Source organism: Pinus tabuliformis, chromosome 7 (genome assembly GCF_031772625.1).
Source record: "Pinus tabuliformis cultivar Carrire ecotype Pingquan chromosome 7, CPIR1, whole genome shotgun sequence".
Lineage (NCBI taxonomy): Eukaryota > Viridiplantae > Streptophyta > Pinopsida > Pinales > Pinaceae > Pinus > Pinus tabuliformis.
This window is the reverse complement of record NC_142293.1, coordinates 186,664,823-186,691,143: the sequence shown is the minus strand read 5'-3', so window position 1 is coordinate 186,691,143 and position 26,321 is coordinate 186,664,823.

Sequence of the window (26,321 nt, the reverse complement as noted above, 5' to 3'; positions counted from 1 at the left end):
CAGGCAAATTGGGGATGCCATGGGCTCGTACCTTACTCATGATGATTCTTATATCTTGACTGGGAGAATGGCTTAGGCCAGAATATTGGTTCACATGGACCTCACAGATGGGCTTCCAGAGTATATCAACATATAGTGGAGGGATGTTGCGAGGAGACAAATGCTGGATTATGAGGGGGTACCTTTCATATGTAGGCGCTGCCACAAGGTGGGGCACCTTTTCAAAGACTGCCCTCTAAACAAGTGGAATAGCAAGAAGTCAGTGAGAAATTTTTCCCAGGTATTTCAGGAACAGGAAGCTCTATCACATGAGGACCCAGCTAGGGAGGTACAACCTCAAACATCATAGGATTTTCACAGGATTGCTACTCCTCACTCTAGAGGAACAGGTACATTTTCGGGCACTGGGTTGCAGTCTACAGAACCTGCATAGAACACTCCGAGGAAGCGTGGTCATCCGCCTCATCATCCCCCTCCTCCAGTTCCTAACACTGCTGCGGTGGCCTCAGGTGACTCCAATACATCGGGGAGCGAAACACAGAGGCGGATCGTCTTTCGAAAGAAGGCGTGTCCGAGAGCAGGGCATCTGGCTGATCAGTGAACGGATCGATGGAGACCACTACCAGTACTATCACAGACTTTTTATGGACATTTTGGTTTAATTATGGGACACTATTTTCTGATATTGTACATATTTATATTGGTGCTTATGATCTATTATGCTGACTTTTTGACTGGCACAGAACATATATTTGGTATTATCTCCCTACGTGGATTAAGATAATATTAGATTTTCGTACTGTTGTATCATTTTTGGACTCATCTCAGACTCTATTTGGACTACTACCTCACTATGGCAGAGGTAGCAGACTATGATTTTTTTTTGGATCTGTTTCTATCGATAGAAATATCGGAATATGCATATGCAACTACAAAATCTGATTTCTTTCTTTTAATGAAATTGCGAATTTTTCCATGGAAAAAAAATAAATAAATAAATTTCCCTCCAAAAATTCCCCCCCCCCCCCCAAAAAAAAATTCGTAAAAATATTTCCCTCCTAAAAGTATGTGAGATTTATTTCTCTTCATTATGTTATTCTACAATTTAATGAAAAATGTAAACCAAATTTTTTTATGAAATAAATCATTAAAGTTAAAATTGTAAACTACAACTTCTACCTAAATTATTTTAATAGTCAAAGTATATAATATTCACTAAACAATTGAATGTTTTTTTTTTTTTTTTTAACAAATTAATCCCACATTCACCCTGTTGTAAAACAATTCCATAATATTTGCTTTATCATATTTTCTTTCATCGCCATTAAAAAATTAACATGTTAAATTTTATTAAAACTGATTAATCCCGCATTCACCGTACGGTAAAACATCTTTGTCATTTTAACTATATATTCCATTATCACTATTACTCACATTACATCAAGGTTTTCCGAGGTTCGTTGAAAGACTTGGGGTGAATTTGTGGAGCAGCTACATTAGTATCAACAACATATTCAACGAAGAATTCTCGCAATTGAAAGCTCATTTAAATTTTTTTCCTTGAAAATTCTCATATTAAATTAGTTTAACAAAATAGATTTTTTTTTTAAACTTAATATTTTTTGTCAACCAAATTAACCAATATTTCCGCCGTGAGCATGGTGGGCCCGGGGCACCCCCATCCAACAATTGGCTGGCCACCCACTCCCTCCGCACACCCTACCAGCCCCTTCCCCAAACTCACCCACCCTGTCCCCTCAACCACCCCACCCCCACCTTCCCGCCCCACCCCTTCCCCCCTACCCCCTGCCCCCCACGTCATCCCCCCTACCCCCCTTCCCCCCACAGCCGCCCCCCAACCCCACTCCTACCCCCCCTCTGTAGGTTTTAACCCTGTACAGAAATTACCTGCATACGAATTCTTAAACAAAGAAAATAAACAATGCGAGAGCATAACCCATAAAACACATATGCACAGAGATTTTTCCCTGGATCCCAAAACCGGGACTACCAGCTTGATTTTTCATTATGTTCCTTTCAATGTTACAATACATATTTATACATGCCGAAGCATCCAATACCATGGACCGAAAAACCATCGCGTCCAATACCATGTGCGAAAATCATGCACAAAACCATAGGTAGGTTCGCCCAACCTAATATAGGGTCCAAAAAAAAATTTCCCGAGGCGCTGCCCCGGACCCCGTAGAGGGGGGCTACCCGCCCCCCTCAAACCCCCGGACAGGGGGGGCTGCCGCCCCTCAACCCCTATGCCACCCCACCTCCCTACCCCCGTACCCATCTCCCCTACCCTCCACGGCCCCCTCACCCCTACCCCCTACGCCGTTACCCGGCCCCCCCCTAACCCCCTCGGCCTCCCCACCATATCCCCCTACCTGGCCCCCACCGGCCCCCTCTCCCTTCCCCCTCTGCCCTCCAACCTGACCCCCCTACCCCACTTCCCCCTCCTCCTCCCTCCCCCCTCGGTCCCTACACCACACCCCCTTCCACCTCCCGCTCACCCAACCCCCTCCCCCTCTTGGCCCTCCCACCCTACCCTCCTAACCGACCCCCCCATCCCTTCCCCCTCCCCCCTCGGCCCCTCCACCCAACCCCACTACCCGGCCCGCCCCCCGTCCCTTCCCCCTCCCCCCTCGGCCCTCCCACCCTACCCTCCTACCTGACCCCCCCACCTGACCCCCCTACCCGGCCCCCCTCCCTTCCCTCTCCCGCACCCACCCCCCGCCCTCAGCCCCATCGAACAGCCACCCCGGGCAGGCCGTTGGGCTGCCAGGATGGTGCGGGGTGGGTCGCCGCCGCCCACCTCGCGCCACCCTGGTGGCCCACCCGAGGTGGCAATCCGATTCCAGGAATCTGAATCGGACTACCACCTCGGGCGAGCCGCCGGGGTGGCACGGGGTGGGGCGCCGCAGTTGGCGCAGGGTGGGCGGCAGAATCGGACTACCACCCCAGGCGGGTCGCCGGGGTGGCGCGTGGTGGGGCGCCGCCGCCCACCCTGCGCCACCCCAGCAGGCCATCCGAGGTGGCAGTCCAATTGCGTCGCCCACCCCGCGCCACTCCAGTGGCCCACCGGCCCACCCGAGGTGGTCATCCGGTGGGGCGGAGGGCGGGTGGGGGAGGGGGAAGGGAGGATGGGCGGGTGGGGGAGGGGGAAGGGAGGACGGGCGGGTGGGGGTCAGGTAGAGGGGTAGGGTGGGGGGAGAGTGGGGGAGGGGGAAGGGAGGAGGGGCGGGTAGGGGGTAGGGCGAGGGGGGAGGGGGAAGGGAGGGAAACCGAGTATGGGGGTAGGGTGCAGGGGCCGAGGGGGGAGGGGGAAGGGAGAGGGGGTGGGTGGGGGCCGAGGGGGGAAGAGGAAGGGTGGGAGAGTGGGAAGGGAAGGTGGAGGCCGGGTAGAGGGCTAGGGTCGTGGGGCCGGGTAGGGGGGAAGGGAAGGGGGGTGGGTGGGGGACAGGTAGAGGGCTAGGGTGGTGGGGCCGGGTAGGGAGGCAGAAGGGGGGTGGATGGGGGCCAAGTAGAGGGCTAGGGTGGTGTGGTCGGGTAGGGAGAGGGAAGGGAGGGGGGCCGGGTAGGGGGGTAGGGTGGGGGGGCTGAGTAGGGGGGTGTGCCGAAGGGGGTAAGGGGGTGTGGTGAGGGGGCCGGGTAAGGGGGTAGGGAGTGGGGCCAAGGGGGGCAAGGGGGTAACGTGGTGGGGAGGGGAGGTTGGGTAGGGGGTGGAGTGGGGGGGCCAAGGGGGGTAGGGGGGCCTGGTTGGGGGGTGGGCTGGGGGGGCCGAGGGGGGTAGTGGGGAAGGGAGTGGGTGCGGGTGGGGGCTGGGTAGGGGGGTGGAGTGGGGGGGCCGAGGGGGGTTGGGGGGCCGGGTCGGGGGGTTAGGGTGGGGGGGCCGGGTCGGGGGGTTAGGGCGTTGTGGGGGAAGGGAAAGGTGGGGGGGGCAGGTAGGGAAGGGAGGGTCAAGGGCGAGGTGGAGAGGGGGGTGGGAGGAAGGGCTGGGCGAGCAGAGGGGGGTAAGGGTTGGGTTAGGGGGGTAGGAGGGAGGGCTAAGGGAGAGGGGGAGAGGGAGGTGGAAAAGTGGGTCGGGGAAGGGGGAGGGTAAGGGTTGGGTTAGGAGGGTAGGAGGGAGGGCCGAGGGAGAGGGGGTATGGGCAGGGGGTAGGGGGAGGGGGGATAGGAGGGTGGGCCGAGGGAGAGGGGGGGAGAGGGGGGGGTAGGGGGTGCGGTAGGAGGGAGGGCTGAGGGGGGCTTGGGGGTAGCGGGAAGGGGTGGAAGAGGGGTAAGGGTGGGATGGGGTGGCCGTCCGATTGCGGGGAGGGGTGGGTCGGTTGGTGAGGGGGGTGAGGAGGGTAGGGGGAATAGGTGGAAGGGGGGTAAGGGTGGACTGGAGTGGCCGTCCGATTGCGAGGTGGAGTGGCTCGATTGGGGGGGAAGTGGTGGTAGGTTGTAAGGGGTTGGGGTGTGGGGGGGAAGGGGGTGGAGTGGCGTGGGGGTTGGGGGGCCATGGGTAGGGGGGGGAGGGGGTGGGGGGCCATGGGGGGATAAGCTGTAGGGGGTTGGGGCGTGGGGGAAGTTGTTGGGGGGTGGGGTGGCGTGGGGGTAGGGGGAGGGGTGGAAGCGGGATAAGGGTGGGGTTGGATGGCCGTCCGATTGTGGGGTGGGGTGGCGTGGCGTGGCATGGGTCGATTGGGGGGGGAAGAGGGGTAGGGGGGCATGGGGGTTAGGGGGTGGGGGAATCGCCCACCACTCCGCGAATGGACAGAGTGGAGTCGGTAGGCTTCTGCCATTTCTTAGTGTTAATATTTTTTTAATTTCAATAATTTGATTATACAAATTAAAAATTTATGATATATTTGCGTTGTGGATTTAAGTTAATATGTTTTCGTTATTTACTGATTTATGTGTTTCTATTTTTCAGGAAAATGGCATCAAAGAATATTTATGTGAATATGTTTGGACCAAAGACTCTTAAAGGTGCATCTTCAAAAAACATTGGTGAACGAACTCCACCTAAGCTCATGGCTACAAATCTTTCAAGTGCCTCAAATGATAAGAAGATGATTTTAGGCTGGAATAATTAAAAAGAGGTGAAATTCCCAACAAGAATCTGGTATGTGAAAGAAAGAGAAAGCCAAAATGTGAATATATATCTATATATTGATATACCGAATGAAAATGGAATTTTTGAGCTGATGGGAAGAGTCATAGATATGTGTTCGGTACCAAACACTGAAGTTGTTTACATACTTACAAAAGCTCCCAAGTCACATGAAAGGATTAAATATCGACTAGCATATTCATCGTATGACACGAGAAAGGTATCTACAAAGTTGTGTAAACAAATCGTAAATGAGATGAAACAAAACATCGTAAGTATTGTTATTTATATTTGTATTTTTCTTTCTTGAAAGTGTCTCGCTATATTTTTTTAATTTTGTTTTTATTGACATATGATATTTTGTTTGGCAGAATTTTGTTGAAAGTTGTTCAATTAGGTTGGGAGGCATTCATTTCATAGAGCATGATATCATGAAATTTTTCAGCAGTTTTTACTCAGTGTCAGAAGAAGATATGGAAAAAAGGAAAAATGTAGTAATTGATGATGCTACAAAACTACATCCAAAGGATGAGAAAAAAAAGGCCTCTAGTGGATAAATCTAGCAAGGGTAGACAAGTTACTTTTGAGAGCGATGAAGTTGAAACTGACAGTGAAGCATATGTTGTTGTTACTAAAGATGACATTAGAACTGAGAAGAGTCGTAAAAGACCAAAAGTAACAATTCCCAAGAATAAATCTGTTGAGAATGTTATGACAAATAAAAGTAAACTTGAAGATTTTGAAGTAGTCATTACCAGCAGTCAAGAACCTAGTGAAACTTCAAAAGAAAGCAGAGAAATCGTTACACCAGGAGTTGATTTAGAGGATGGAATTATCAAAACAAAACAAAATGCCATTTGAGAGAATTTGACAAAGAAAAACTTAGTTGATGGTGGTCATACTTTTCAGCTTAATGTCAGACAAACCTATAAGGCAAGTGAGGGACAATGTCAATATCAAGTCAAAAAGCCACACCATCTACATGTTCACAACTTGAAGACATTGATGAGGTACAATCCATATGCTCATGTGGTTAATTATGTGCTTCTTGTTGATCCAGTTCAAGTTCCCAACAAAGAAGCATTTGATAAGTCAAAATGTTTTGAATACAATTATTATGTGCTTGGGGGGAACCATTCTATAGAAGATCAAAGACAATTGATGGAGGAATATCCCAATAATCCACATTTTGAAACAATGAAATGTATCATTTATGTTGGTTTATCGGATACAGAAGCAAAGTTAGTGGCATGGGATCATAATTTAGATAATGAATATAGGATGTCTATGACTTTCATCCAAAGGGTTAGATTTATTCATAGTGAATTTCAAGAAAAATGTGGTGGGGATAGGATAAATGTTACTGCAGATTTCTGAAGGGAATGTTATATGGAAATAGGCTATCAAATTGAAAAGAAACCCAATTCAAAAGGTGGAAAATGCAACCTTCCTAGTGATATATTCAGAGGTGTTGATAACATTTTCCAAATGGAATTTAGAACTAAATATGTTTGGAAGTTGATTGATGAGATTTTTAGCATGTGGGAAAACATTGGCATTAAAAACCAGAAGGTCAAAAAGTCTAAGCCATTGATATGTGGCGGCAGTAAATCAGGTTCTGAATTGAAACAACTTCCAGAAGATATGACTATCACACCTTGGAGAGCAATGCAAGGAGTGAAATATGAAAAAATTGTCAAAACAATATTATCTCTTGTGAAGTCAGGGGAATTATCACTGGAGGAAATGTCTGAGGAATTTCAAAAGTAAGTTTGTTGAATTATTTTTATTTATTTTTAGATTATAATTTTATTTTAAATAAAACATGTTGTTCTTGGTAGTATTTGTTATACATGTCATTATATTGACTTTTTGTTACTTTATCTATGCAGTCACAAAGTTTACATGAAAATTCAAGAACAAACGGTTAGATTGTTGAATGAAGATAGTTGGGATGATGTTGTACGCAACTGTCCAGATTCAAGTTCTACATCAACACTAAAAGCTTTTTATCTTGCATTTAAAAAGGTATCTTGATTTACACATTCATTTTTATTCATCTGTGTACTTATTTTAATTTATAACTTACACATATATTTGCTTATTTTATAAAAGATGAAGAAGGATGATAATGAAGCGCCAACTAGCTTCAGAACCTTTGTTGAAAAAACAAAGATCAAAAGACTAAGGAAGCAACATGTTAAGAATGTTGAACTTGATCCAACTCTTACTCATTTCATTTGGAATGGTCTAGACACTGTTCAATATCAAGCAATACAAGGTGACTGTGAAGACATAGCTAAACTCATACCTAAAAGGGAGTATGCCCTAGTTATTGCAAATATTCCCCATGGTTTCAATATTCCAAACATTGACTATGATAGTGACCCTTATACTTATCAAGCTCTTAGTAAAGTGGTTGCGAGATTTGTAGAAGTCACGTCATCACCATTATAGAGATTTGTGACATTTCATTCAAACACACAATTGGCAATGATATTGTCAAGCTTCAAAGGGAAAACAAATTCAAGGATGCAACTTACATGGTAAGAAGTTTAAAATGTATATTTGATTAATGTTGAAAAATTCATTTATGTACAAGTTGATTGAACTTTTACTATTTCATGTTACAGGCAAAAGTCAAATTTTCTTAACCGTGACAATCAAGTATTTATAAATGATTGTGAGTTCATTCATATTGATAGTTGGGAAAAATATGATAGCTATATGTCTATGATTTTTAATTGGGTAGACAGAAAGAGTCATAGCCAAATACTGACTTATGATGTTGTTGTAAGAAAACTAACATATGAAGACAAAGAAGCAAAAAGAGAGATAGTTAACATTTATCAAAAACCACAATTATTGATTAACTATCTTATAGACATATGTTCAAATGAAGGAGATTGGGTTCTAGATTTATTTTCTGGCTCGGGTAAGTTTTACTATATAGAATTGAATTTCAATATGTTATTTTTTTAATTAATATGTCATTGTACTAATTTACTTCATTATTTCTTTTGTTCTTGATATTAGGTACAACACTAGCATGATGCCTTCAAAAAGGAAGAAATTGCATCACAATTGAAAAAAATCCATTATAGTGCAATTTCATTCAGCAAAGAATTAATGTTCTTCAATTTCTTCGAGATTCAATGCAAGAAATTGGGTTGAAGAAAGGGGACTTTAGTGAATCACGTGTGGCAAAAAAAACAAAGGAACTGTTATCACCCGAAGAAACTCTCCTAGGTTGTATTTAAGAGATGTTCGGGAACATTACAAACTCAACAAAATGTTAGAAAAATGGTGGATGAATGAAAGAAATGTTGCATATTCAAGCCAGATAACCACTTCTACTATGATTGACCCCAACATGGGTGAACACCCCCAGACTACAAGGCTTTAGACCACCAATTACTCACAGTTTAAGGAAAATGTGATGATGGAGAACACTGATCACACCAGCAGATGCACAGGACCCTGTGATGGCCAGCTACAACCAATTAAAAGGTCTGTAAATTTATCTTCTAATACACAGACAGGATGACAGCTCTCTGGTATTAAAATAACAGAAACCTGCAAGTGAATTCAATGATACATGCTAAATCGTAACACAGAGGTGGGATGACATCCCCTCTAATGCTAAACATTAAAAGCACATGAATAAATGAAAAACAGGCACAGCCTGGAACAAGAAGAAGAAGTGGAAAGTGAGCAATCAACACCAAAAGAAGTTTGTATTAGCTGGAAATGCAGACCAGAAGTTGCAGGTTACACGGTAGTTACAGTCTCCAAAAGTTGAAGCTTACAAGAGTATAACACTCATCAACCTTATTACCTCTTGTTTTTTAGTATATATAGAATCTGTTTACAAAAAATGTTTTTGTTGCTAAGCGTGGAGGGGTCATAATTGACCACCAACCGCATTTACAATTAGATATGGGTCTTTTGCTACAATCTGAATGTTTTAATGGAAAAAATGACATTTACTGGTACTTTGGTGTACTCCTTGAATAGGTGAAGTATTATTTGCATGACTTTCAATAACTGTTGCAGTCATTTGTCTACTAAAGGTGGTCCTTTTTGTCCTTCGGAGGTGCATTGTGTTGAATGCAGCAGCTGATGGTTTTAATGCGCATGGCGCTATATCATGGTTTCCTCCCTCCTTTGCATGCACAAGACAGGCCGAAACCCTTTAAAAATACCTTGAAAATGAACAGGATCCGAGATAAACATTGTCCATTGGATGGATTACACGGACGATCGAGATCTGCTAGCGGGAGGCAAAGACACCACCGGGACAATATCATCCGTCGGATCGCTAAATGAACGATGCAGATTGGATCTAGGTAGCTATCAGGAAATACCACAGACAGGCGAATGAACATGGGCCGTCGAATGATAAAAATCAATGGCGGAGATTTAATTATGAAGGCTATCGGGAGATGGACGAACGGGGTGAATGAGGGCCGTTGAATCACCGTTGGGCAGATCCGACAGTCATTGCACGCAGAAGTTGCAGGGTATATAGTCGGCGGGGAGACGTACGAGACGAGCGGTTTGGCGGGCGGGCGGTTTCCCCGCACCGCTTATCGGATGCAGTGGTATTCGTACGAGGCGGTTCGATGTAGTAGTATAACGACGCGTGGCTGACGGGACGATAGGGAAACCGCCTTCCCCGTTGACTATGGATGCACGGTTTGTGGGGAGAGGACAAGTAAATATCATTGGATGATGAGGTGAGCACGATCAGATGGTTTAATTAATAAACTTGCGCTCCGGGGTTGATGTGACAGGTAAAGGTATCGGTGGGTTAGGATTTTAATTATATGCATGGGTTATATGATTAAGTCTTTACTGCCATGGTTAAAAATAAAAATAGGTTAATGTGGGGCTTAAACGAAGAATTCGTTTAAACGAGGTTTAAACGGGGATCGGGGTTTTAAAAGCATTTAAACACACACACAAAAAAACTCCCGGGAACTAAGAAAAGAAGGATTTAGGCGGGTTTTAAAAGACTATAGAGTAAAATGATAATAATAGGATTAGGATTAAAGGAGGTAAATGACAACAATGGAGAAGGAGGCAATGCAGGAAGCGGGAATTGTAGGGAATGAGGAAAATGAAAAGGGGAAGGGTAACATGGACTGCCATGAGCTCCTTAGCAACCAAAACCAGCATTTTCCAACCTGATTTAGTCCATCAATTGTTGAAGAACATAGCATAGCTAACACTGGCTCCTTCTGGGGATGAGATCCTCCTTGTGAGGTCTCAAGAACCTGCAAACCATTGCCTTTCCAGCTGAAAACAAATTAGCCAAAATTCCTAGTGTTCCATTGGGCATGGAGTCTATTGTGCCTGCAAAAAACTGATAAAAATAAAATATCTACAACCTTTAAGGCCAAAGACCTTAAACAACATAAACTTTCAAAAACCGCCCATTAACTGGGCCATCAAAAATTGTTTCTCCCCCCATACTTTTCAGTATGAAGGTTTTGTTCCCTTGAACATGTGAAATGATGAAAGGCCCTCTCCAGAAAGCATCAAATTTCCCTTGATTGCCTTTCTTCTCCTTTAGTGCATCCCATTTGAAAACCAAGTCACCAACCTGAAAATTATTTGTTTTTGCCTTCTTGTCAAAGGCTTCCTTGACCTTTCTTTGATGTGCTGCACCTTTTCCACCAGTTGTTCTCTAATATGATGTATTTTTGCAAGATCAGTGATCCTCTTTGCCATGCATTCTTCCTCATCCTGTTCTTCTTGAAGGAATTTTGCCACAGGGAGAGTTAGCTGAATTGGAAATACAGCCTCAGTACCATATACTAGCTTGAAAGGAGAATTGCCTTGTGGATTTTTTAATGGTCACTCTGTCAGCCCACAGTGAATACTTGAGCTTTGAATCCCAATTCTTCTTATTGTCCTCTAATAGCTTTTTAATTATCATGATCATACTTTTATTAGAGGATTCTGCTAGACCATTTCCTTGAGGATAATATGAGGTGGAATGAACAAGTTTAATACCCATTGAATCACACATTTCCACCAATTCTTTTTCCCTGAAGGCTGCTGCATTGTCTGTGATTAACTTATGTGGACAACCAAATCTGCTGAAGATATTCTTTGTCAAAAACTTCATGACCATATTATGATCAGCCTTCCTGGTAGGGACTGCTTCAATCCACTTAGTGAAATAATCAGTGGCTACTAATATCCATCTATGCTAGCCACTGGAACGCGATTAATTTCTCCAATAAAATCCAAGCCCCACTACTGAAAAGGTCCTTTTGCAATTATTGGTTTTAGGGGCAGGGATTTTAACTGTTGTTTTCCTTCAAATCTTTGGCACCTGTCACAAGATTTAACAAAACCAAATACATCAGAAAATAAAGTGGGCCAATAGTACCCAGCTCTGAGGATCTTATGGGCAGTAGTTTTCCAATAATGGTGCCCTCCACACATGTTGTTATGAAACTGCTACATAACTTCTTTTGATTGTTCTTTGTCCAGACATCTTAAATATACTCCATATGGATCCCTCCAGTAGAGCAAATTTTCCATAATGCAATACTTTGCTACTCTAAGTTTTAAAGTTCTAGCTTGACTTGTGCTTAAGCCTGAAGGGATTTCTAGCTTCAATAAGAAATTGATTATTTCAGTATACCAATTACAAGAAACCAGGTTCTCGGCCACTGACTGCTTCCTCACTATTTCAGTTGTTCTTCCTTCTCATGCCTGACCATTTTCTGCCATTGCGCATAGGAAATCAATAGCTAAAGACCTACAATTTTCTTCAGCTAATAATTTGGCAAGCCCTTGACCTCTAACCAGCTTGGTGGGCTTCAGCTCAATGTTAAATTCTATCATCTTTGCAATCCATTTTTCCCTTCTTCCGTCAACAACAGGTTGAGTTAAGACATCTTTTATTGCAGCAGAAGGCACATATGCAATTATTTTTGAATGCAAGATATAAAATCTGAAAGCCTTTAAGGATTTTATAAGAGCATATGCCTGTTTTTCTATAATATCATACCTTAGTTCAAAATCCCTCAAATTCTTGCTAAAAAATGCCACTGGATGTTCTGAACCTTCTTCATCTTGCTGCAATAACACAGTTGCAATGGTGTCTTCTGAGGCAAAAGAAAATATGTGGAACTCCTTACTGTAATCAGGACTTATTAAAGTGGGAGCCTCCATAATAGCCTTTTTAATAGACTCAAATGATCGTTTTGTTGTGTCAGTCCATCTTACCTCTGACCCTTTTCTCAACATGGAGGTCACGTGCTTCACCAATTCTGCAAAAAATGGAATGAACCTCCTTACAAAATTTATTTTACCCAGAAAGGACTGGATATCCTTCTTTGACTAGGGACAGACAAAGTCTGAATCGCTTTGACTCTTTCTGGGTCAATCTGAACACCCGCAGCAGACACAATATGTCCTAACAGCTTGCCTTCATTTAAAGAAAATTTTGATTTCTTGGGATTCACTGATATTCCAAACCTCTTGCACTTTAAGAATACTTTTTTCAAATGTTGTAAATGATTTTGATGGCTGCTAGAGTAAACTGTTATATCATCAAGGTAGATAAGCACAAATTTGTCCTTCTCTCCCACAAATGCTATATACATAGCTCTCTGAAAGGTTGCTCCAACATTCATCAATCCAAATGGCATTTTGGCATACATAAAAGTGCCCCAAGTAGTGGTGAATGCAGTTTTTTCTTGATCATCTGGGTGCACAGCAATCTGATTAAAGCCTGAAAATCCATCCAAGAAAGAAATCACTTTAGCTCATGAGACCTTTTGCAGCATATGTTCCATCTTCGGTAAAGGATAGTTATCTTTCTTGGAGCATTTATTTAAATTTTAGAAATCAACACACAGTCTGATTTCCCCACTCTTCTTCCTCACCACCACTAGATTGGCTACCCATTTTGAATACCTGAAAGGAACAATGATCTTGGCAGCCAGCAATTTTTTAATTTCTTTTTCAATCAATGGAAGAAGCATTGGATTTATTGGTTCAACTTCCGTTTGAAATGAATAGTATCTTTTTCCAAAGGGATTTTGTGTTGAATTATGCTCCTATCATATGTCTTCAGGTCGCCATACTCCCAGGCAAACACATCAGCAAATTGCCTCATTAAATTGCAGTATTCAACACTTTGATCAACAGACAAATGAGTGGAAAAATTCACATCCCTAGGCTGACCTGGACTTCCTATATCATGCTTACAAACTGTAGATTGGTCTTCTTTTTGGGCAGCCTTGTAAGGCACATCATTCTGGTCAAACGGTCTTTCAAGAGGAATTAGACCCTTAGAAATATGGTTACTAGGAAGCTGGACTATGTTGTCTTTACAAATCTTATTTCTAAGTTGGGACTGGGGGTTTTCTTCCAAGGCATCATTCTCTTGGTCAATTTGCATCTCAGAAAACTCATCAATGACTTGCAAGAACCTACACAACTCATCATCATTTTCAAAAACTTTCCAATGATGGACATTATCAGGTAAGGAAGGTTTGTACTTCATTTTCACTTCATACACTAGTCTGGGAGGCATGGGAGGTATAAATAGACTAGCAGAAATAGTAAGGGAATCAGCAAGCTGATTTTGGGCTCTAGGAATATATGAAATACAAAAATAATCAAAAGAATCTTTGATTCTCCATACCTCATCTTTGTATGCTTTCAGCCTTGGGTGCTTTGCCTGAAATGTTTTATTTACTTGTTGTATAATCAAATCGGCATCTCCAAACACCTTCAGATTCTTGATTCCTCTGTCTTTTGCTACGTTAAGGCCCAACAGCAGTGCTTCATATTCTGCTATATTGTTTGTCACTTGAAAAACCTGTTTGAAAGACAGTTGAATGCTTTCTTGTTGTGGAGAAACTAGCACCACCCCTGCTCCTGCAGTCTCCTTGGTACATGCTCCATTAAACAACATCTCCCAAATCTGACTTCCTTGCTCCTTCTCGGCCTGAACTGTTGGTTTTTTGAGTTGCATTTCGGCCTTCTGAGCATCTTCTATTTGGAGAATACATGCTCCAAAATCAGTGTCCACTGCATATATTGGATGATTTGTAGGATTCTTCTCGTCACTGATAATGTATGCCAACTATGCTTCTTTGTACAATCTCCTGCTTTCTCCTCCAAACACTGGGACAGTGGCATAAGATAGATCATTTTGTAGTGTCCCACCTAGTCTCTTAATCCATCCTCTGGACAACAACATGCCAAACTTAGGAGGGACATCTGCTACCACAATATCCATCATCATACTCTTCATGGGCAGCTGAGTTAAGGTAATATCCAGGTCTTTAATCAATCCAAGACACTTCACCTTCCTTGAATCAAAAGAAAATAAATCATGATAAGGTCTGGTAATATCAAGACCCAACTCTTCCATGACAGGTTTAGGCATTAAATTGTGGCTGGCCCCTATGTCTAGCAGGCAATTGTGGAGGATTTTATCATGAATGGTCAAGGAGATATAAAAATATGGAGAATTATTATCAACATGTTCAATCATAGGGCTAAGCACAATAGTAGGCTTGTCATCTTGCAAATTAACAAAGTCAGTGGAGGTTTGTTTGGTTTCTAGCTCAAGGGCTTCAAGGATAGGCTTTCTAAACACTTCACTCTTCACCAACTCAACCAGAGGCATAGATATTTTCAATTTCTGAACTTCTGACTCAAAGCTGAAAGAAGAAGATAATTTATCAAAACTTTTTACCTCTTGAACTGGAGTTCGGAGGATGACTGGATTAGTTGCTGGTCTTCTCTGCTTGATATTCTATGGTTCTGTTTGGACAACAGTTATTTGGGCAGGATTTTCTCTTACATTTTTTAGATTAGACCTTAGATTATATCTCTGTTGTTGTTCACCAGATTGTAGAACAGCTCCTCTGTCCCACTCTTGACTCTTTTGTTCCTGCAGCAATGATTGTTCATACTCAGCTAATGTCAAAAATGCAGTGCTGCGTTTATCTTCCATGCAGTGAATTTCATCCTCATCCTCTTCAAATTATTCTTCCTCCATGACTACATTTTGGAAAGGAGCTTTAACTTTCTGTTCTTCCTTTGTTTCTTCACCCCTTTGCATTATTTGTAACTGCTCATTTGCTCTTCTCAGAAGATTCTGATTTCTTGGAGCAAATGTGTTCTGCTGCCTTGTTTTCCCTGAATTTTGTGCAACTTTAAGCTTAGAAATTTCAGCAGCCAATAACTCTATCATCTTGGTCATTTTATCTAATTTAGGCTTTGTAGATGATGCAGAAGAAGTAGAAGCCTGACCTCTTTGTCTTCTCTTGTCATCTTGACTTTTTAGTTTCTCTGCAGCCATAATATTAGACTCCACCTCTAGTGCTGCATCCTGCATATCAGCTAGAGTGGCACATCTCCTTTCTCTCAATAACAAGCAGAAATCAAAGTCAAAAGCACTGGCATAAGTGAGATTGGTAGAGGTAGGAGTAGGCTTTACTTTAGCTGGTATCTTACTATACATTCGATTGAATCTTTTATTAAAATCAGGTATTGATTCACCATTTTCCCTCTTTAGATTACCAAACTCTGTGTGGTAATACAACAAGTCCTTTTTATCTCCCCATTGCTTCAAAAATGCATCATCTAATGCTTCAATATCTGTTATAGATCTCTGGGGTAATTCTCTGAACCACTTCCTAGCCTCTCCATCAAGGCTCTGGACAAAAACTCTCATCCACACATCATTCTCACTTATATCTAAATTATCAGCATAACTGTAAAAAACTTCAAGGTGTTTTCTTTTTTGTCACTCCCTCTGTTCCAGTGAATTTAGGCATGTATTTTTGATATTCTCCCATAGGCATAGGATTTAAAGGCACCAGCAATACCAATGGTCCATATCTGGCAGCCACAATTCTTTCTATCCTCATAGGTGCTTGTTGTCCTACCATGATTGGAATATTTGGAAGAATACTAGCAGATTGAATGGTAGGGAGTAATGTGATGGATGGAAGAGATAAAGGGATGTTTTGGACTGAATGGGAAGCTTTCTTTGGACTGAGATTCAAAGGGGAACTAACTGAACAAGGGGCTGAACTAATCTCTAAAGGTTTTTCCTTATTATCAGTGTTGTGGTCTAAATCTTCAAACTGTAAATCTTCCGCAATAACTTTATCTTTTAGAGATGCATGAGACTTCTTAGGCTTACCTGATCCTGATGCCCATTTCTGTGATGTTTTCTTCGATTTGATAGTCTTCTCAGGTTCAGGCACTGGTTCAGATGGTAATTTATGAGGATTCCTTCAAGTGTTTCTCACAAACTGAGCCAGACAAAGTGGAGTCGCCAAATGATGGTCTTCCTCAAATGGAGTCGCCAGACAAATGATTACAACGAGAAACTATGTTCAAACCTTGTATGTCATCAAAGCTTGAAGTTGTGTCGTTCTCCCAGGGAAGCTGATCTTCGATTCTTTGTTCCCTGGCAATAGCGCCAATTAATGTTATCACCCCAAGAAACTCTCCTAGGTTGTATTTCAGAGATGCTCAGGAACATTACAAACTCAACAAAATGTTGGAAAAATGGTGGATGAATGAAATAAATGTTGCATATTCAAGCCAGATAACCACTTCTACTATGATTGACCCCAGATATTGGTGAAAACCCCAGACTACAAGGCTTTAGACCACCAATTACTCACAATTTAAGGAAAATGTGATGATGGAGAAGACTGAGCACACCAGCAGATGCACAGGACCCTGTGATGGCCAGCTGCAACTAGTTAAAAGGTCTATAAATCTGTCTTCTAATACGCAGATAGGATGACAGCTCTCTGGTATTAAAATAACAGAAACCTGCAAGCAAATTCAATGATACATGCTAAATCCTAACACAGAGGTGGGATGACAGCCCCTCTAATGCTAAACATTAACAGCACATGAATAAATGCAAAACAGGCACAGCCTAGAACAAGAAGAAGAAGTGGAAAGTGAGCAATCAACAACAAAAGAAGCTTGTATTAGCTAGAAATGCAAACCAGAAGTTGCAGGTTACACAGTAGTTACAGTCTCCAAAAGTTGAAGCTTACAATAGTATAACACTCATCAACCTTATTACCTCTTGTTTTTGAGTATATATAGAATCTGTTTACAAAAATTGCTCGGCTGCTAAGCGTGGAGGGGTCATAACTGACCACCAACCGCATTTACAATTAGAAATGGGTCTTTTGCTACAATCTGAATGTTTTAATGGACACAAAAAAAATTACTGGTACTTTGGTGTACTCCTTGAACAGGTGAAGTATTGTCTGCATGACTTTCAATAACTGTTGCAGTCATTTATGCTCAAAGTGGTCCTTTTTGTCCTTCGGAGGTGCACTATGTTGAATGCAGCAGCTGATGGTTTTAATGCGCAGGTCGCTGGATCGTGGCTTGCTCCCTCCTTTGCATGCACAAGACAGGACGAGAACCCTTTAAAAATACCTTGAAAATGAACATGAGCCAAGATAAATGTTGGTCGTTGGATGGATTACGTGGACGATCGAGATCTGCTAACGGGAGGCAAAGACACCATCAAGACAATATTAGCCATCGGATCGCTAAATGAACAGTGCAGATTGGATCTAGGTAGCTATTGGGAAATAGCGCAGACAAGCGAATGAACATGGGCCGTCGGATGATAAAAATCAATGGCGGAGATTTAAATATGAAAGCTATCGAGAAACGGACGAACGGGGTGAATGAGGGCCGTTGGATCACCGCTGGGCAGATCCGACAGTCATCGCACGCAGAAGTTGCAGGGTAGATAGTCGGCAGGGAGACATACGAGACGAGCGGTTTCGCGGGCGAGCGATTTCCCCGCACCGCTTATCGGGTGCAGTGGTATTCATACTAGGCGGTGCGATGCAGTAGTATAACGACGCATGGCTGACGGATGGTAGGGAAACCGTCTTCCCCGCTGACTAACAGATGCGCGTTTTGTGGGGAGAGGACAAGCGAATACCGTTGGATGATGAGGCGGGCACGATCGGACGGTCAAATTAATAAACTTGCGCTCCGGGGTTGATGTGACAGGTAAAGGTATCGGCGGGTTAGGATTTTAATTATATGCATGGGTTATATGATTAAGTCTTTACAGCCAGGGTTAAAAATAAAGATAGGTTAATGCGGGGCTTAAACGAAGAATGTGTTTAAATAGACGGGGATCGGGGTTTTAAAATCATTTAAACAAAAAAAAAACTCCCGGGAACCAATAAAAGAAGGATTTAAGCGGGTTTAAAAGACTATAGAGTAAAATGATAATAATAGGATTAAAGGAGGGCAAGGAGAACAATGGAGAAGGAATGCATGAATTGTAAGGGAATGAGGCAAATGAAAAGGGGAAGGGTAACATGGACTACCACGAGCTCCTTAGCAAAAAAAACCAGCATTTTCCAACCTGATTTAATCCATCAACTGCTGAAGAACATAGCAGAGCTAACATGAACCTCAACCACCATTACATGGGATGTTTGGAAAGACATACATTGGGAGATTCACAAACATCAAAGAAGATCCATTAGAAGACGAAAATGAGCAAAATGAAGCAGAAAATATTGTGGAAGAAGACAATGATGAAACTCTAGAGGACGAAGAGTTTGGATTACGTGACATTGTTGATTAAATTTAAGTTATGCTTGGAAATCAAGCTCATTTTTTGTAACTATTAAGTACTTATACTTGCAATGTTTTGACTTTGACATTTTATGAAAAGAATATACACTCAATTAAGGTTGTTATGCGTTCAATGTTTGTAATATGTGATTTTCACATTAATTTTTAAGTTAATCATTATTTTTTGTAAAAAAAAAGGGGGAAAAAAAAAGAAGAAGAAAGAAAAAAGAAAAAAGAAAGAAAGAAGAAGTGATTATTATTATTTTTTTGACATGAAATTAAAAAAAAAAAAAAAAACAAAACAAACAAAAACAACACTATTATTTAACTATTTTTAGTTAAAATTTTCATATAAAAATTGTGATTTTCGCATGTCAATTGTAGCAAAAAATTATCAAAACATGTATTTTTTTAATTATATTTATGTTAAAAATGGCTATTTTTATGTCCATTGTTAAAAAATATTGTTTTTTAGAAACAATTATTTCTTGTGGATTGAAAAATTAATTAACGATGTATAAATATGTAGAATATCGAAAATTCAAAATATCGACCTTCTTCTTTAAATATGCCAAACAATAAAAACCTCACTAACAAAAAAAAGTATGAAGAAAAAGACCACTTCAAAAATTATTAAATTTACAAAATAATTATTTACATTTCATGCATTAAAAAAACAAAACCTTTTAAAATAAAGGGCCTCGTGTAGAATTACCACGTTTTTAAATGAGCATAAAAAAACACTACCATTATAAAACGCAATGTACATGAAAAAAATTTATAGTGCCAAAAACAAAGCTCTAAAAAAAACGTGTGTTCTGCATCACCCCTTTTCAAAATCAGGTCACTTTTTTGCTATCTCTACAAAACAAGTAACATTATGAGTTCTCGTTTCAAAGTTTACATTGTTCCAACCAGATTATAAAAAAAAAAAAAAAAAAAAAAAGACAACCATATTTTTTGAAAATGACATATTTTATTTATTATTGGTACGTATTGTTTGAAAATGACATATTTGATTTTGTTTAAAAATGACATGTTCTATTTATTATTGGTATTGAATTTGTAAGTAAGTACATAGAGCTTCAACCATGCAACGATTCTTTAAGAGTGCAAAATTTGAAAACAATTTAAGAATATCAAACAAGTACATAAAGTTTGAGCGAGGTAGAGATTCTTTAAAGTGCAAAATTTGAAGAGGCATATAAACTTTAACTTCTTCTTTTTTTGGTTAGATTGCAAAACTTGAAAAGAAGGGACATTTGTATTTTTTAAAGTACAAAACTTGGAAAGAGATTTACATTTCTTTAGAAATTTGTTAGTAACACTTTCTAGAGTGTTGATAAGATAGATTTACATCGGTCTAGGCTTGCATTTCTAGAAATTTGATACTCTTAACACTTGTCAGATTTGTGATTAAAATAAATTTACACTAATCTGGATTTGCATCTATAGGAATTTGATACTCTTAACACTTTCAAATTTGTAATTAAGATGATTTATAATACCCACCAATAATTAAGCTACTCGTCATATTTGTGATTAAGATGATTTATAATAATCACAAATAATGAAGCTACTTGAAGTATTTAAATTCTATTTATTTTTTTATTTCTCATTATTTTACAACATATTCATTATTTTTTATTATAACCTGCATTATTTTTCTATTTAGAGCACATGGCAAGTTGATAGATGGACAGACACACTTACACATTCCCCTCGTAGTTGTAGAATGAGCTTAGGCTCAATACTTACAAAACTTGGAAAGAGATTTACATTTCTTTAGAAATTTGTTAGTCTAAACACTTTCTAAAGTGTTGATAAGATAGATTTACACTGGTCTAGGTTTGCATTTCTAGAAACTTGATACTCTTAACACTCGTCAGATTTGTGATTAAAATAAATTTACATTGATCTAGTTTGCATCTCATAGGAAATTTTATACCCTTAACAAGTTTCAAATTTGTAATTAAAATTGATTTAAAATACCCACAAATAATGAATCTACTCCTCAAATTTGTGATTAAGATGATTTAAAATAATCACAAATAATGAAGCAACTTGAATATATAAAATACAAAAATTTGTTTTTATATATATGAGAGAAAGAATTTATTTTTTCATATATAATATATATATATTTAATAAAATATTATTATTTTATTACTGGAATTGAATTCGATTTATTATTATTAATATTTTTTAACATTATATATTAATTTTATATAACAATAAAAAGTATTCTTCAATCTCATGGTTTATTATGATATCAATCAAATTATTCTATGAGTTAATTTTATATTGAGAATTAAATGAATTGTACAAATTTTAATATTTTGTTTTTTTTAGCTTTTGAAATATTTAATTATGATGAACATTAATTATGTTTTCCTCTCTACATGCACATATAAAAAGTTGATATTCGAATAAACTAATAAGCATGGATATGCAAATAATTTATTTAGTAAACATGGACTTGTCAACTAGAGGTTAAGGAAGGAAGGAATTACATATCTAACTCAGGCATAGTGAGAATGGCTCAAGGATAATGACAGTGAGATTATTGATGTTTTTTGTACAGCTCTCCAGCCAAGTATGATAGAGATGTTGTAATGTCATGTCCTATAAACATTTTGACTTGGTCAAATAAAGTACGGATATAACATCAGCGGAGAGGGATCAAATTTATTCACTTGCAAACTCCTTTAGAGTGCAAAATACAATAAGTATTTTTTCATTGTTTAAATTGTATTGTTGAATGCTATCTAGAACAAGGCCTCATAGCTAACATTTCCTTAATTCAATTATTGAATTTTGAAATGTATGAACTAACTATTGTATTTGAACAATGGCTACTTTGTAGATATTCTTGCTTATTTGAAGTATTCTTAAATTAGAGGCCCATGTCATAAATGTTATCAAATGTATTATTATAATAAACGTACATAAACACATGTTATAAACGTTGACTAAGGCCAACCTAATTTTAAATATTAAATTGTTTTGTTTATACATAGGGTGCTAATAACGTGAAAGTGTTTATAAATAACGTTATAATATCAAATAATAGATATTATGTAATTTAACGTGAATTTTAGTAAATTAACCATTAGTGATACATGGTTTAGGATAATATGTAGTTTGACTGATTTGTAAATAAACACAATAATATTATTAGATAGTGATAATATTATAATATTATTATCTCCATAGGCTAATGTGAAAGTGTTTATAAATAACATTATAATATCAAATAAAAAAAAATTATAACCTTTTCATTTTTTGAAATTTTGAACATTAAAATATAACTTTTAAAGAAAAAGTGAACAGTTTCTCAGGCATCTTAATGATATAGATTTCTAATCGTGCTTGCCTTTTCACAAGGAATTTCTATTTTTATCAACAGAAGCTCCACGCTATGCTTAGGAGGAGGCCAAATAAATTAATAATGATGATATGTGGGAGGTATTTTGTTAGCTTGAATTTCCAGAAAAGGGGCATGTTAGCACTCCAGGAAACTCTCCTAGGTTGTAGCTCGGAGATGCCTGGTAACATATAAATCTTCAATATCGTTCTTTGAACTATTGGAATGGATTCGGGTTTGGATCAAGTCAGATGACCGTTTTAACTCTTTTTTCACTCAAGACATGCATGAACACCTTCAGCTTGACAAGGCTTTCGACCACTAATGTTCAATAGTTTATAGATTCAATAAATAGATGGAGAATCCTGACTGTACCAACAAACACATATATAAACACATATGAATGGCTAGCTACAGAAATTAAATGAAGCTTGCAAATCTAATTTAAATGTAGAGATAAGATGATAGTTATCTGGCATTAGACACAAAAGAAAACATGAATAACCTATTCAAGTGCAAGCTTAGAATAGAGGGGAAGATGGCAATTGAACATGTAACAACAAAAGAATCTTGTATTACTGGAATGAAGATGAGACGTTGGGAGGAACAGAGTATCCACAGTCTCCAAAAGTTGAACCTCTATTACTTCCAACTTTCAGCCATTTATAGGCTTTTTACAATACTCTCGAACTCTCTGAGGCTCAAGATGTCTTAATCTATCCCCTCTGTCTTCTAACCACTTGATGCCATAACTAGAAAAACATGAGCTCAGAGAGCTCTGTTTCTAACAAACACGATAATCAAATTCTGGTAATTTCGCCACGCTATCAGGTGGTTCGCTCATGCTAGTGATGTTCCATGATCATTTATGTTGGTTCGGTTGCATCGTGTTGTTGTTTTTTTCCCTTTCAGCCATGCATTCTATTATTTCAGTTCAACTGTTCGACTGTCAAAAACTCTGACAAAGCCAACAAATTTCCTCCCCGAGTGACTGGAGGGAAGTGGGGTATGGGGGTCCTTGGATCAGAAGGAATGGGCCGAGGAGATCAATCGTCGGAGGCTTAAAGTCGTGGCGGGAGCGGAATAAGTTTGAGCCGTCAGATCTTAGATGGGTAGATCAAACGACTATCGGGCGGAGGAGGTGCTCGAAGGAGAACGCCAGGGAGAGGTTTATTCAAGTGGAAATGGTTTATATCGGGCGGTCATCGGATGGTAAGTGGTAAAGGTTGGAGCCCGCCCGATTCTATTCATCACCCACCACGTAGCAGCGGAGGAGAGAGAGGAAACCACGTTATCGGGTGGGTATCCCTCTCTCTTGTTTGTCCGAGTGATATGCACAATAGCCATTAGATCTGGAGGAAATGATCTAATGGTGGTGATTGGTCGAAGCGGGTGAGCATATAACGTTGGTCATCTGAAGTGTGGACCGTCAGATCAGTGGGAAGATCGACGGCGGGGGACACAAAGGTATGGGATGACCTCGAGAAATGTGCAAAGGGGCGCATATGGATGGAAAGGTAAGGTTTTTGGGGGCTTTTGCGCATTAGTGCATGTTTTCATGCGCTTTGAAAATAGACCATTTCCCTCATTTAGTCTTCAAAATAGCAGCACTGCACCTCAGGGCTAACACTGGCTCCTTCTGGGGATGAAAGCCTCCCTGTGAGGTTTCAAGAACTACAGACTACTGCATGTCCAGTAACAACCAAAAAAAACTTATCTCCTAGTGTTCCATTGGGCATGGAGTTTATTTGCATAGAAAACAAAAACTGAAAAAACCTATTACAATATTAAGGCCTTAAAGCCTCATATGAAGTAAAGTTTCAAAAACCACCCATTGACTGGGCTATCAAAAACACCTTCCCCCTCCAATTGTGCAGAATGAAAGTATTGTTCATCTGAACTTGAGCAATGAAAAATGGTCTTGTCCATAAGGCATCAAATTTACCATGGTTTCCCTTCTTTTCCTTCAATGCATCCCATTTGAGAACCCAGTCACCAACCTGAAAGTTGTCCATTTTACCTTTCTATCAAAGGTTTCTTTGATTTTATTCTGATGAATTCTTGACTTCTCAACCAGTTTTTCTCTGATCAGCTGTAACTCAACCAAGTTATTCATTCTCCTCGCCATGTCATTCTCTTCATCCTGTTCTTCTTGCAAGAATTTGGCCATAGGGAGAATAAGTTGGACAGGAAAAACAACATCAATGCCATAAACCAGCTTAAATGGAGAATTTCCTATGGACTTCTTGTTGGTAACTCTGTCAGCCCACAGTGAAAACTTCAACTTGGAATCTGTTGAGTCTTGAAAATGTCATTCATTTCCATTACACTTTCACTATTATGTCCATTATATCACCTCCATTTCACCTCCATTTCACTACTATGTCACCACATTCATCCCACTTTCATTATCATTGGGCCACCTTTATGTTTTTCCAATCTTTATTATTTCTAAGCCTTTTAAGTGAATTTGTGGTTAAACATTAGAAAATAATGTGCATATGCTTATACCTAACAAATGGGTTGAGATTGTTGACATGTGTAGGTTGAAAGGAGGCTTATAGAAGACCCTTATGTGGCACCCCAAGGCCAAATTCTAATTTGAGTTTCAAGAATCATGGGATCATGAGGATATGTGTCAAATCTCCTAATTGTATTGTAACTCTAAGAAGACATGTGTCTTATCAGTTCCTATTTTGATTAGGACTCTAGAGGTAGAGGGAGAGATTCATGGATTCTCATTAATGATATGGCTCTCATCTTTTTGTATAAATAGGAGATCTCTCTCCTTCATTAGTTATTCCTCTTTAGCTTAGAGTTTGGAGTTCTTAAGTCTTTTTAGCTTGTGAGTTTGTAGTTCTTCCTTGATGGCTTTTGAAAGCTTTGGAGAGCTTTGTTGTACTTTGTAATTTTGAAGAATTTGAATAAAGCTTTGATGTTCTCAACATGGAAGGAGATGTGAAGTAGATGTCATGGAGCACATTAGAATGTAAGGTAGAGTAGATTTCATTTTGTAATTTTCTTTGATTTCATTATGTCATTTGATTGCTTTCAAGTTGGTAGATTAGATTTTTCATTCATGCAATTTTAATTCATGCAAGTGTGTTCAGCTGGTTGATTGTAGGTTAATAATGCACATAGCTTTTTAATGACTAATGACATGACGGAATCATCTTGTCCTTCTGCTGATTTATTTTTTTGAGTTCTAATTCCAGCATTGTTATTTCTTTCAGTTTTGTTTTGCTCATTTACTTTCATGCAATTTAGATATCATATTACTCAAATTGTTCATGATTGCTTCCCATAAGGTAGATTGAGATGAAGGGTAAAGGATCCGAAGAGTTGAAGTAGTGTGATTAGTTTCCTTTATGCAATTTAGATATCATATTGCTTAACTTGTTCATGATTGCTTCCCATAAGGTAGATTGAGCTGAAGGGTAAAGGATCAGAAGAGTTGAAGTAGTGTGATTAGTTTCCTTTATGTAATTTAGATATCATATTGCTTAACTTGTTCATGATTGCTTCCCATAAGGTAGATTGAGCTGAAGGGTAAAGGATCAGAAGAGTTGAAGTAGTGTGAATTAGTTGCTTTTCTTTCAGTCTTTGAGTTGCTTTAAGTTCAGATTTTACTTTCTTCAGTTTTCTTTTTATACAGCAGTAAGGATACTGGGTCTCATAGTCACTAGCTCATTGATTGGTTATTGCATTTTATTTTCATTGAAGTAGCTGCATATTTACACTTTTGTTTAAGTACTAATTCCATCAATAACATGTTTTAAGATCTTTTGAAGTGCTAAGTTTTGGAAGTTACCATTAGGGACATAGGCCTTGTCTTGAAATCTCTATCCATACTTGTCCTTTAAAAGTATTCTTGAGACCTTAGAATAGGATTTCCATTTGCATTAGACACTTTAGGAAACCAACAAGAACAAAACCCCAAAAACAACATAAACTATAAAACAACGAAGTAAGAGAAAGGTTAACTAAGCACATATGGCGCACCACACTTCATCAGTTTACGATACCCGGATTGATAATTTATGTAGAGCAATTTAAGACGTTAAATTGACTAGACAGAATCCCAGCTCTTTTTGTTGTCCTCCAACAGTTTTTTGATTATCCTTAGAAGACTCTTGTTAGATGATTTTTCCAAGCCATTGCCTTGAGGATAATATGAGGTAGTATGCACCAATTGAATGCCCATGGATTCAC